This window comes from Phacochoerus africanus, chromosome 7, assembly GCF_016906955.1.
Source record: "Phacochoerus africanus isolate WHEZ1 chromosome 7, ROS_Pafr_v1, whole genome shotgun sequence".
NCBI classification, from domain to species: domain Eukaryota; kingdom Metazoa; phylum Chordata; class Mammalia; order Artiodactyla; family Suidae; genus Phacochoerus; species Phacochoerus africanus.
In genome coordinates, this window is record NC_062550.1 from 105248643 (window position 1) to 105261479 (window position 12837).

At 38.9% G+C, this 12837-nt stretch overlaps 1 protein-coding gene across 6 annotated transcripts in view; it reads left to right on the top strand.

Moving 5' to 3' along the window:
• Positions 1 to 12837, top strand: part of PPP1R12A (protein phosphatase 1 regulatory subunit 12A) — a 150358-nt gene that overhangs the window by 41026 nt on the left and 96495 nt on the right. The gene's annotated exons all lie outside the window — the stretch shown is intronic.

Genomic DNA, 12837 nt, shown 5'->3' on the forward strand with positions numbered 1-12837 from the left:
GGTTCCCGGGCTAGGCATCCAATTGGAACTGTAGCTGCTGGCCTACACCAGAGCCACAGCAACTCAGTATCTGAGCTACATCTGCGACCTACAGCACCGCTCGCGGCAACGCCGGATCCCTAACCCGCTGAGCGAAGCCAGGGATCAAACCTGCATCCTCATGGATGCTGGTAGGGTTCACTAACCACTGAGCCATGGCGGGAACTCTGGCATATTTTTATTAAAAGGACATATTATTTAGGCTGTTATAATTAAGCGGTGTTAAATTGAGTTTTGCTTTAATTTGCCAAAAGAAAAAACCTAAGTAGTGAGGTAATGGCTAAATTTTAGATAATTTTTTCTTTATAACTAGAGACTGTTTCCTTAAATGTTCTGTCAAGATTAAGAAAGCAGGCTATGTTTTTGTATTTTTTACGGTGACACCCAGCCATACGTCACAGCCCCAGATCCAGAACAAGCCTCATCTGTGACCTTTGCCACATCTGTGGCCATGCTAGATCCTTAACCCACTGAGCGAAGCAAGGGATCAGACCAGCATCCTCACAGAGACTGTGTCGGGGGGTCTTAATCCCACGAGCCACAGTGGGAATGGAACTCTGCAATACAAATTTTTTTTTTTTTGTACTACGTTCCAATTTTAGAAAGATTCTACTGCTCATTTGGAAAGATTAGGAAATTAGCACTTAAACATTTTGCTCTTCTATCTCCAATTTCATTTTGTTAGCTGTATTGGTATTTTTACCTTGTCGGAATTTATAATATTTATGTTATTTTTGATTCACTTGTGAGTTTTGATGACTCTATTGATTTCTAAATTTATTTTAATTGGCTAGGTTTATTGTTTTTTGGGGCTTTTTTTTTTCTGTTTTGTTTTGTTTTTGTCTTTTTGTCTTTTTAGGGCCACACCCAGGGCATATGGAGGTTCCCAGGCTAGGGGTCTAATCGGAGCTGTAGCTGCCAGCCTACGCCAGAGCCACAGCAACGCCAGATCCAAGCCGCATCTGCGACCTACACCACAGCTCACGGCAATGCCAGATCCTTAACCCCACTGAGTGGGGCCAGGGATCAAACGCACAACCTCATGGTTCCTAGTCAGATTCGTTTCCACTGTGCCACGATGGGAACTCCAGTTTATTCTTTAAAAGGGTTTATCATCTTACCTTTTGATACCTTTTTTTTTTTTGCTCTTTTTTAGGGGCCACACCCTCAGCGTATGGAGGTTCCCAGGCTAGGGGTCAAATTAGAGCTGTAACTGCTGGCCTATGCCACAGCTCATGGCAGTGCCAGATTCTGAACCCACAGAGCAAGGCCAGGGCTGAAACCTGTGTCCTCGTGGATACTAGTCAGATTTAGTTCTGCTGAGCCATGATGGGAACTCAGATAGCATGTTTTATTTTCAGTGTGTGGTTAGATAGCACCAAAGTTCGGGACTGTTCCTTTTGTTTGTCAGGTTGCATTTTCTTCCACACTGCTTTCACGGCCTGGATTTTTCTGTACTTAGGTACTGATGTGTATGTTTGATTTCCTTTGATTCTTTTCTTCCCCATTATTTTGTCTCCCCTTTGTTAAATACTCATAACTCCTCAGGTGTGATATAGGCTTTTTTGATTACATTTTATATGTTATTTGTGCCTTGTTTATTTTTCTAGCTTCAGTTAGCTGGGAAATCAGTTGATCTCAGCCTCGTTTAGATGGGGAACTTCTTTAAAATGGAAGAGTCCTGAGCACTACTCCCAGCGATTCTGATTCCTCCTGTTTTCCCAAATCTAGATTATTTTAGTTAGGTCCATGACCTTTATCATACCTCTTGTTATTATTGTTTAGTTATCTGTCTTTCCTATTGGACTCTGTAACCTTTATGAGTATAGAAACCTGGTCTGTATCTTTTCCCACTGTTTTCCTAGCAGCTGGCATGAAGTCTGGCGGTACTGGGCACGTACTAAGTATTTGCTGAGTCAATGAAGAGTGTGTGCTTTTTATTAACACTGAAAAAATGCATTGAGGGACACTTAGATAGCTAACAACTATTGGATTTTTTCATTTGTTTTGGAAAACTGCAAGAATTTTACGTCCTTACTATAAAGTTTTTGGAAAATACCTCAATGACTTCCTTTTACGTTTTGGCCACATACAGTCATGCCTCGGACATATTGCAGGTTTGGTTCCAGGCCATCACAGTGAAGTTAGTATTGGAATACACCAAGTCACATGAACATTTTGGGTTCCTAGTGCATAGAAAAGTTATATTTACACTATACTGTAGTCTATTAAGTGTGAAGTAGCATTGTCTTTAAAAATTGTACATACTGGGAGTTCCCGTCATGGCGCAGTTGTTAACGAATCCGACTAGGAACCATGAGGTTGCGGGTTCGATCCCTGCCCTTGCTCAGTGGGTTAACGATCCGGCGTTGTCGTGAGCTGGGGTGTAGGTTGCAGACGCGGCTCGGATTCAGCGTTGCTGTGGCCCTGGTGTAGGCCAGCAGCTTCAGCTCCGATTCAACCCCTAGCCTGGGAACTTCCATGTGCCGTGGGAGCGGCCCAGAAATGGCAAAAAGACAAAAAAAGGAGTTCCCGTCATGGCGCAGTGGTTAAGGAATCCGACTAGGAACCATGAGGTTGCGGGTTCGATCCCTGCCCTTGCTCAGTGGGTTAACGATCTTGCATTGCCGTGAGCTGTGGTGTAGGTTGCAGACGCGGCTCGGATCCCGCGTTGCTGTGGCTCTGGCGTAGGCTGGCAGCTACAGCTCCGATTAGACCCCTAGCCTGGGAACCTCCACATGCCGTGGGAGCGGCCCAAGAAATGGCAAAAAGACAAAAAAAAAAAGACAAAAAAAAATTGTACATAATTAAAAAGCACTTGATTGCTAAAAAATGCTAACCATCATCTGAGCCTTCAGCAAGTCGTAATCTTTTGCAGTATTAACTCAAATATCACTGATTCCAAAACACCACAACAAATATGGTAATAATGGAAATGGAAATGGTGGGAGAATTACCAAAATGTGGCACAGAGGGAGGAAACGCTGTTGGAAAAATGGCGCTGATCTACTTGCTTGACAAAGGGTTGCGACAGACTTTCAGTCTGTAAAAAGAGAATTACAGTATCAGCAAGGTAAAAAAATTCAGTATCTGTGAAGCACAGCACACTAAAGCTCAGTAAAACGAGGTATGCTTATATTCTTCCAGACTCTTGAGAAGGAATACCAGTGATGAGAATTGAATCATGTTACATACTCCTCTGTAACCTATTGTGTTGTTGTTTTTGTTGTGTTGTGTTATTGTTTTAATTGAATAAAATAAAATCATATGTAAAAGCTCTTATTACTGCCCCTGGAACTAAATGATTTTCTTATTAGTATATATCCATTAATTAAACCCCTCTAGGTCAGTGTGTGATCATATCTCATAAAAGAATTCAGCAAGGACAACAGCTATCTCTAGCTGTCTTTCTATCTCCAGAGCTCAGACAGTACGAAAACAAAAGATTGACTTTCTATAGAAGGGTTTCTTGAACTCATCTCCACTCACATACTAACTTTTCCTGTATTAGTGTTTTTAAATTTCTTAGTATTTTTCTTTATCTGCTTATTTTACTTTCTTAAGTAGATTATAATCACTCTGGGGACAGTACTGGATGATCATTTGTTTCAGTCCATAAAGAAAAATTTCTTCGGTAGCACTGTTAGGTGTTGTAGGATATATAAGGTAGTTTCTTAAGGGACTATAATTCAGTTGTGAGAAAAGACTGGAATGCATGAAACAATAATAGACAGCATGTTACACACAGCAGTATGGGTTTATGCACACATACACACACTAGGTCATATAAACACCTACTCATTAAGGAGAAGTTAACATTTTATTTTGGTGCATTGTACATGTATTCATAATGTACTTGCTGTATGACTGGCACTGTGCATAAAGGAAACAAAAAGAATATACTGTATGGTGCTGGTTCTCGTATCCACCAAAATGCATGGCTCAGTGCTTTACACTTAGCAGGCAGTCAGTGGAAGTTATTTGTCAGAGAATGATCCCGAAGTCTAACCTTTTTATGTATCTGTAAGGATTCTGAACTCTAGAAGTAATACTCTTCCTTAAGTCCCCAAATAAAAGTCTTTGGCCTCTAAAGATCTAGGTTTAACTTACTACTTTTATAGACCTTTATCAATAAAGGAAATAATAGCTGTGTAATGAGTAGATATAGGTGTGTTTTAATTTTTCAATAATTATGGTATCTAGTTTTTAGCCTCCTCATTTGAATACTCAGTACCTGTTGGGTGAAGTACATTTGAACAGTGCATAGGTTATAGTTAGCCCCCCTCTATATTCCAGGATTCAACCAACTAAGGACTGAAAATATTCCACAAAAAAAATTCCAGAAAGTTCCAAAGAGCAAAAGTTGAAATTGCTGAATGTTTGCAACTATTTACTTAGCGTTCACATTGTGTTAATGTCTTGTAAACACTCTAGAGGTGATTTAAAGTGTACGGGAGGATGTGCATAGGTTATAATCACATACTGCCCCATCTTACACATGGACTTGAGAGCATCCGCAGATTTCGGTATCCACAGTGGGGTCTGGAATCAGTCCCCCACAGCTGCCAATCACGGCTACCAATGGGTGGCTGTACTTTTCCCCTAAAGATGTTCTCTTTGGGGGAGGGGTCCTAAAAAATACTTTACCTTGTCCAGTTCATTCAGTCCACAAATATAAATTGGGTCTTCTCCTTTTCAGGAATTGTGTCTCCTGTGTTCTCATTAGGATACTATATATATGTAAATTTCAATTTTTCTTAATCCTAAAGAAGAATTTCCTGTAGTTTAGGTATTGTATATATGTTTTGAAATCATTCCGATTATTTAATCATGTGAATATGTGACTTACTGTGAGGCCAGGTTTTTATTTTTGTCTAGAGATCCTACCTGCTTATATGGTAAGAGAGTAGGCAAAAAAAAAAAAAAGTCATTGAACTAAAATGCGCTGGTGAACTTGTTACTAATTTTCATAATTAAGCATGACCTCCTAAGATTATACACTCTCATTTATTTGCCAGTCACAATGCAGGACCAGGGTGTTCATTTTTTATTATTTAGTAGGGAAGTTCTGCTTGGAGTTCTTCATTGTGTTTCTTGTGTAAACTACACCTATAATTCCTTCTTTGATGTGTCAAAATTCAGTTTTATTTAAAATAGAATAAAAACTTATTTGGACATCCCAATTTATTTCCTCTTTATGCAAACTCACTGACATCTGTGTCATCTTGAATGCTTTGGGCATGGACGGTTTTCTGGTTTATTTACAAATTTCTGTTCCTACCAGTTAAGTAGAACTGTTTTCCGTATTAACAGTCATAAAGAGTTGTTTCAAGAAAGTGGAAAATGTTTTAGAGAACTTCTGTATGCAAATTAATTTGTTTTTTACTCATTAGTAAATAACCGTGTTATTAATGATTAGGCTCAAATTGTAAGCATTTCAACTAATTGACTATAATTACATTTTCACCTAAGTTGCTGTAACGTTTATACAGCTAAATCTTTATTTGCTTTACTCTCCTGACTTATGTAATTTATATGAATGAGCTTATTTAAACTTCTGTATGTAAAGGTTTGTTGGCAGGTTTGAAATCCCTAGAATTTTCTTAGTGTATCATTTAAAATTTAATTATCCTCTTATAAATCATTATTTGATGGGACTTTTAACAAAAGTACAATAAAAAGAATATTTGACAGCTCTCCACCATTTAACTTAATGTTTTGTATTTACAAAGTGATGAAAAAGCAAGTTTTGGATGAGAATACAAACAGGAGAAAAATTTAAATAAGGACGATTTAGCATGCAGATGATGTATTGATATAAACACAATAGCACCTGCTATTTGACAGGTTCATTTCAAATGCTACTAATTTTGTAATTGTGATTTTACTCAGTTGAATTACGTAGTTGCTGAACACATTCGTTTTTGTCTCTTCTAGGAATGAAATTTACTGATTTTTTTCAAAGTCCACATGCCTCACCCAAACTCTGTCCTTAAGGCATGGCTGAAGGTCTTTTTCAGACCAACTGTGTGCAAACCCCTTATAATTCAATTTTTTGCTGTTAGGCTTTTCAACTTTTTCCTAAAAAGATGTGAAGAACAAAGCTTGTTCTTGTACTATCTTGCCAAAAAACAATACCTAGGCCCCCTTTTCACTAAAAGTGGATGTTTTGTGTACTTAAACATAGTTTATTGAATTAGTTTATAGCTTAGGTTAACAAAGCTACCTGTACCTGGAATTGAATAACAAAAGCGTCTTCACACAGTCACTTATTATTGGTAATGTCTTGGGGTATGTATTCAAGAAAAACTTAAAAACTATCTATTAGGTAAGATTTTAGAGGTATATTTGGTTGTTCTGTTTCTTTCCATACATGCTTTAATAAAAACTGACCATATTTAGTCAAATATTTAAAGCCAGCAGGTCATGTATCAGTTAATGTGCTGCATGTGTTAGCTTTTGCTTCTCTTAGCAACAATAGTTTCGTGAGTGTGCCTCCCGTTTCTTTGTATGGTTTGTCAATGTTCAGGAAAACCCTTGAACAATTTACACCACAAACTTGAGATTCATGTGATAATATATGTTTTATGACAGTGTTTTTAACATGGATTTATATTTAAACCTTTCAAAAACATAGTACATTTATAAAGAAAATAAAGGCACAAGCAGATTTAACATTAACTTCTTTAGATATTTCTGTTGGTGTTTCTTACACTGTACTGACTTAAAAACAAATATTTAAAATCAAAACTAGCAGTGTTTCATTTATTGAGAAATAGCTATTCCTATGTGTTAATTTTTCCAAAGAGCCAGAGCAGCCACTTTGTTTTTCTTTCTTTTTTGGGGGGGGAAGGGGCTGGGCATGGCACACGCATGGGCATGTGGAAGTTCTCGGGCCAGAAACTTCCATATGCTACATGTGCCATATTTGCGGCAATGCCACATCCTTAACCCACGTCTTCAGGCTGGGGATCAAACCTGTGCCACCGTGGAGACAACGCCGTATCTTTAACCCCTTGCACCATAGTGGCAACTACTGCAGTCACCTTCTTAAAATGGAGAAACTTTAAAAATTTGTCCTGAAAATTTTATCTGCAGTCAAGTAGTAACTCATGACTTGGCAAATAAGGCCCATTTCTTGATACTACCTACCTTTATCCTCCTCATATGTGCCTTTGCATCTTCATAAACCAGGAAGGGTTTTGTCACTTGTTCAAGCTCAGATATAGACCCTCCTCCAGGAAATGTTCCCTGACTACCCCCATTCTTTCTCTCGTCTCCTTTTCTTAGCTTCCATAATAAGCACTCTACAGCTGTATAACTTTATCATATTCCTTTTTATATAATTCTCTACTTGTGTAATTGTCTTCCGTACTGCATGGTGAGCTTTTTGAGAACTCTCTCTTTGACTGAATGAAATACCACAGATGTCTTTGTCTTTCAAGCATAATATACTGATGATAATTTAATCTTAACCTTTCCCTTACTATTTTCATAAAAATCGCTTATCTACATTCTCTCCCCAAGTGGTTTCAGGACATGTTATTTTAATTGTTACCTTAATTCAGATAATTCCCAAATTGGTATTTTCATCCTACATTTGTTTTCAAAGCTCTACATCTGCGTATCCCCTTGACCACAGGATATGCTTGGTTAGATAGGTTTATGGACACTTAGAATAGATTAAGCATATCCAAAACTGAAATCATCTTTCTTTCTCCAAACTGCTCTTCAGACCTGTGGCGTTTATTTTCATAAATGACCTCTTCCTGTCTCTCACCCTTTATATGCAATCTTTAATTAAGCCTTGTGATTTTCTTCTAAATTTCTCTTAGTATATAGCCATTCTAATAACTTCTGTTGCTCAGTTCAGGCTCTTCTGTCTTCATACTCCTTCCAGTAATCTTTCTGAAGCACTGATCTGCTCTTGTCACCCCTCTGCTTGTAAATTCCTAATAGCCTTTGCAGACATCACCTTTCCAAAATTCTGCAGTGTTTTCTCGTCCTTGCCCCACTGCTGAGTTGGGTCACTGTCATTGATAGGAGTGTGGCAGCTTTCCTTGATGAGGAGGCTAGAAAGTAGGTTGAAAACCAGCTATAATATCAAATCCTGTCATTTCTGCATTATGTTCAGATCTTTGACTTGCAGTCTGTTGGGACCTTTTACCACTTTGCCTTATTCTGTTTATAACTTGGCAGATACTGTGTACCGTTGGTAACTTGGTTATTCCATACATTTAAAATCATGCGTTTGTTGTTCACTGAAGTTCCTTCCAGTTGAATTGCCAGTTGAACAACTCCTGTGTAATCTTCAAAACCTTGCTCAAAAATATGCTCCTTAAGGAGACCTGTGTGGACTGTCTTAATCACAATATCTCTTTATGTTCCCAAAGGTATTTTAGTACTTTCCGCCCACTGTTGTTATGCCCTGGCGTATCCATTGTTTTTACGGACTAGCCGCCTGCGTTAATGTGGTCTTTCCTTTCCCTGTATTCCTAGGGCCTTAGCATGTATTTTTAGCATAAATAATATGAAGAGTAGCTAAAGGAATTAGAGATACTTAGCTTGTAAAAGAATATGTGAAAATTTGGAGGGGAAGTCACATAATATTTAAAGGTTATCAATTAAAAGAGAGACTTCATTTAATATCTGGAGCTTCAGGAGGCAGGGGATAGAAGTTAAAGGAAGACGTATTTTAGAACGTACAATTTAGAGAAAGATAGTGTTTCTTACTAAAGGTAATACATAGTAAACTATACAGTAGCCTTTTTTTTTTAACTTTTTAAATTGAGGTGTAATTTACATACAGTAAATACACAGCTTATAACTCAATGAATTTTTACTATGTGTAGTGCCTGTGTGAAAATCAGAGGGCTAGAGAACATTGCCAGTTTTCTAGAAAGCTCCCACAAGCACCTCCAGTCATTCCCCCACATATTTAACTATGATTCTGAGCTTTATAACCAGAGATTGATTTTGCCTGGAAATTTGCAGTTTGTGTATCTTTTGTGCCTGCCTTTTTTTTCACTCGCTGTCCGCAGGGGTCATCCGTGGTAATGGTAGCAGTAGTGTTCTTTTTGTTCGATGGTCTTTTTTCATGGATACTTAGGATTCTGTTACATAACTAGAACCTCCCCACCCACACAAACATCCCGTTTTGTAACTTTAGTTGATTCACTCAATGGTTTTCTGAAGGGTTATATGAATTGTACAGTTTTCCCAGCAATTTGGTTGTTTCTCCACATTATAATATAATGGACTTAATATTTTTCATTTAAGAATCAAGTGTTGGATTTTATGGAAACACTGCCTATTCATTGTAAATGTTTTGAGAATAAGGAAAATTTTAAGTATAAAAATTACTCATTGTCCCACAACCAATGTTAATGACTATTAACTTTTATTATATATTCTTCTAGTCTTTTTGTGTACATTTTTTGCTAAAAATTGGAGTCATAATGGGCAGATAGTTTTGCATCCTTTTTAAGAAATATGTATTTAAAAAATAATTATTGTGAGCATTTCCCATATCTTTCTTTCTCTCTCTCCCTCTCTCTCTCTCTTTTTTTTTTTTTTTGCTTTTTAGGGCTACGTCTGTGGCATATGGAGGTTCCCAGGCTAGGGGTAGAGTCTGAGCTACCGCTGCTGGTCTACGCCACAGCAACGCAGGATCCCAACCACATCTGGGACCTATCTATGCTCTATACAGCTCGTGGCAATGCCAGATAGTTAAACCCACTGAGCAAGCCAGGGATCGAACTCGAAACCTCATGGTTACTAGTTGGGTTGGTTTCTACTGTGCCACAACGGACCTTCCCCCATATCTCCTTATTATCATCTCTTGCTTGATATTTTAATTTTATTTATTTATTTATCTCTTTAGTCTCTTCAGGACCGCATCTGAGGCATGTGGAAGTTCCCAGGCTACGGGTCAAATCGGAGCTGAATCTGCTGGCCTACACAGCCACAGCAACACCAGATCTGAACCACGCCTGCCACTTACAACACAGCTTACAGCAGTGCCACAGTGTGTAACCCACTGAATGAGACCAGGGATCGAACCCATATCCTCCTTGATACTAGTTGGGTTCATTACCACCCATCCGTGACGGGAACTCCCTCTTCCAGTTTTTAAAAACAGTGATCGTATTTACATGAAAAGCATTGATCAGGGAGAGTTTTATATTTGTGTATCAATGATTAGAATCAGAATACTATTTTGAAGCCTAGAGGAATTAAAAGAGTTTGAGAGAGAAGGAGAAGAGAATTTAACTGATACCTTTTTTCAAGGAAAATTAATAATTAAATTTATAAATAGGAGTACTTTTATTCCAAGCCACTGGGAGTCATTAGCTATCTCAAGTAATATTTTATAAACCATTTCCTAATATGATAGGATTTTCGATGTTTCTTCTCTTTTTCTTTTTTTTTTTTCCTGTCTTTTTGCTATTTCTTTGGGCCGCTTCCGTGGCACATGGAGGTTCCCAGGCTAGGGGTCTAATCGGAACTGTAGCCACCGGCCTACGCCAGAGCCACAGCAACGCGGGATCCGAGCCGCGTCTGCAACCTACACCACAGCTCACGGCAACGCCGGATCGTTAACCCACTGAGCAAGGGCAGGGACCGAACCCGCAACCTCATGGTTCCTAGTCGGATTCGTTAACCACTGCGCCACGACGGGAACTCCCTGTTTCTTCTCTTTTTATTAGATGGCTCTGGTTCTCAGGGCTCTCCCACCCTTTAACACACTGCTCCTTGAAACCTGCGGTTCTTTTCCTCAGCGGTGTATACGGAACGTTTCTGTGCATTTACCATCTGCTGTGCGAAGGCGTGTTCTGGGCACCCGGGCTTCTTGCCATCAGGTCGTTCAGAGCGTGTTCCAAAGGGAAGAATCGTGTAACCGTGTTAGGGAATTGGAGGGGTGTATAACCCACCAGCTTGAAAGAAAAAGACACCAAAGCCCAGAAGATAAAGTACTTGTTCACAGCTACAAAATTTGTGGCAGAACCAAAACTAGACCCTATTGCCAAAAACTATGATTCTGGGAGTTCCCGTCGTGGCGCAGGGGAAACAAATCCGACTAGGAACCGTGAGGTTGTGGGTTCGATCTCTGGCCTCGCTCAGTGGATTGAGGATCCAGCATTGCCGTGAGCTGTGGTGTAGTCGCGGATGTGGCTCGGATCTGGCGTGGCGGTGGCTGTGACACAGGTCAGTGGCTACAGCTCCGATTAGACCCCTAGCCTGGGAATCTCCACATGCCGCGGGAACGGCCCAAGAAATGGCAAAAAGACAGGAAAAAAAAAAAAAAAAGACTGATTCCTTGTCACTGTTTTTCCATTTTAGATTCAAAGTACTTTGTTCTTAAGTGCTTTTCTTGACACCAAGTTTCGTCATTTTTATCTCCTAGGAAAATGCTACTGAAAGCATTTTCTTTTGTTTCTATATTAGGTAAAGGAAAATGGTTGTACCGTTTATACAACAGACACTTATTAAGTGCCTAGAATGTTCGATACCCTGTTTCAGAGACAGCAGATAGGTGAGAAATAGTTAATGAAAAAGGAATATCTGTGGATATGGTGTAAAGTGTGGAAAAAGCTTGTTTTTTGGAATCTGAACATCTGTGATAGAATCTCAGCTCTGTCATTTCCCATCTTTGTGGCTTATTCAAGCCACTTAATTTCTTTGAATCTTAGCTTTCTTATTCGTTTATTCATTATCAAGCCCCTACCACATGCAAAGAACTGTATAAGGTGCTGGGGATACAGCAAAAGTCCCCTTCTCGTGAGGGATTTTGTGAGGATAATGTATACAAGTCAGTAAAAACGATTAGGAAGCCATCATGCTACCAGGTACAAAGTAAGCACTGAAAAAAAAATCCTTTCTGTATGCAGTGGTTCTCAAAGTTTTTCATCTCAGGAACCCCTGTATACTTTTAAAAATTATGAAGGACCTCAAAGAGCTTTGTTTCTGTGGGTTATATATATTAATATTTATAATGCTAGAGGGTAAAACAGGGCTTTACATATTTATTCATTTTTAAATAAGGTAATACTTTACCCATGTTACAAAATAATATTAATGAAAATAATTCATTTAATCTTGAAATGTTGAATTTATTGTTGGCAACAAATACTATTAGTTGTTTTGACACCTAATTTTTTTCATTTTCAAGAAAATTTCTGCTACCCAAATTTTATTATTTAATTCAAATGGTCTTTATTTTCCTATCTGATATTTCTAGCAAAAGGCCAGATAGACGAAGTTAACAGAATTCCCCGCAGTAAGGATAAACAAAACCTTAAGACTTCCTGGCAAGATTCTGCCCTTCCCCAGAACTGGTCCAGTCAGTCTCCCCAACGACTGATCCCAGCTCAGTCTTAGAGTGCTCTGAACACCCCCTTTCTGCACTTTTGTGATCCAGAGCAAGGTCGTCTGGGCTGATTGTGTCTTTCTTTCTGAGGGAGAGTCAAGCTTAAGGCAGACTAAGTAGCTATAGTTGGTCACTTAAGTAAAAGTGCTCTTCCCTGGAAGCAAGTGGCTCGTTCAGCTGACACATTAACGCCGCAAGTGCTGCTCTTCGGGGCAGTCTTTGCCCTTGGAAGAAATGCTTTATGTGTGCTTTCCTTCTTGTTCCGCAGAATGTCTTAAACATGCACATTCAGGAGTCAAACTGAGTAAAATGTATAGTGTTTACTGCAATGTCGTGGACATTCATAGGTAAAAATAAAAACTGTGAGTGCGTAGTGGCAAATACAATGCCAGTGGAGTGTGTGTTTGTTTTTGCCACTGCCTTGATTT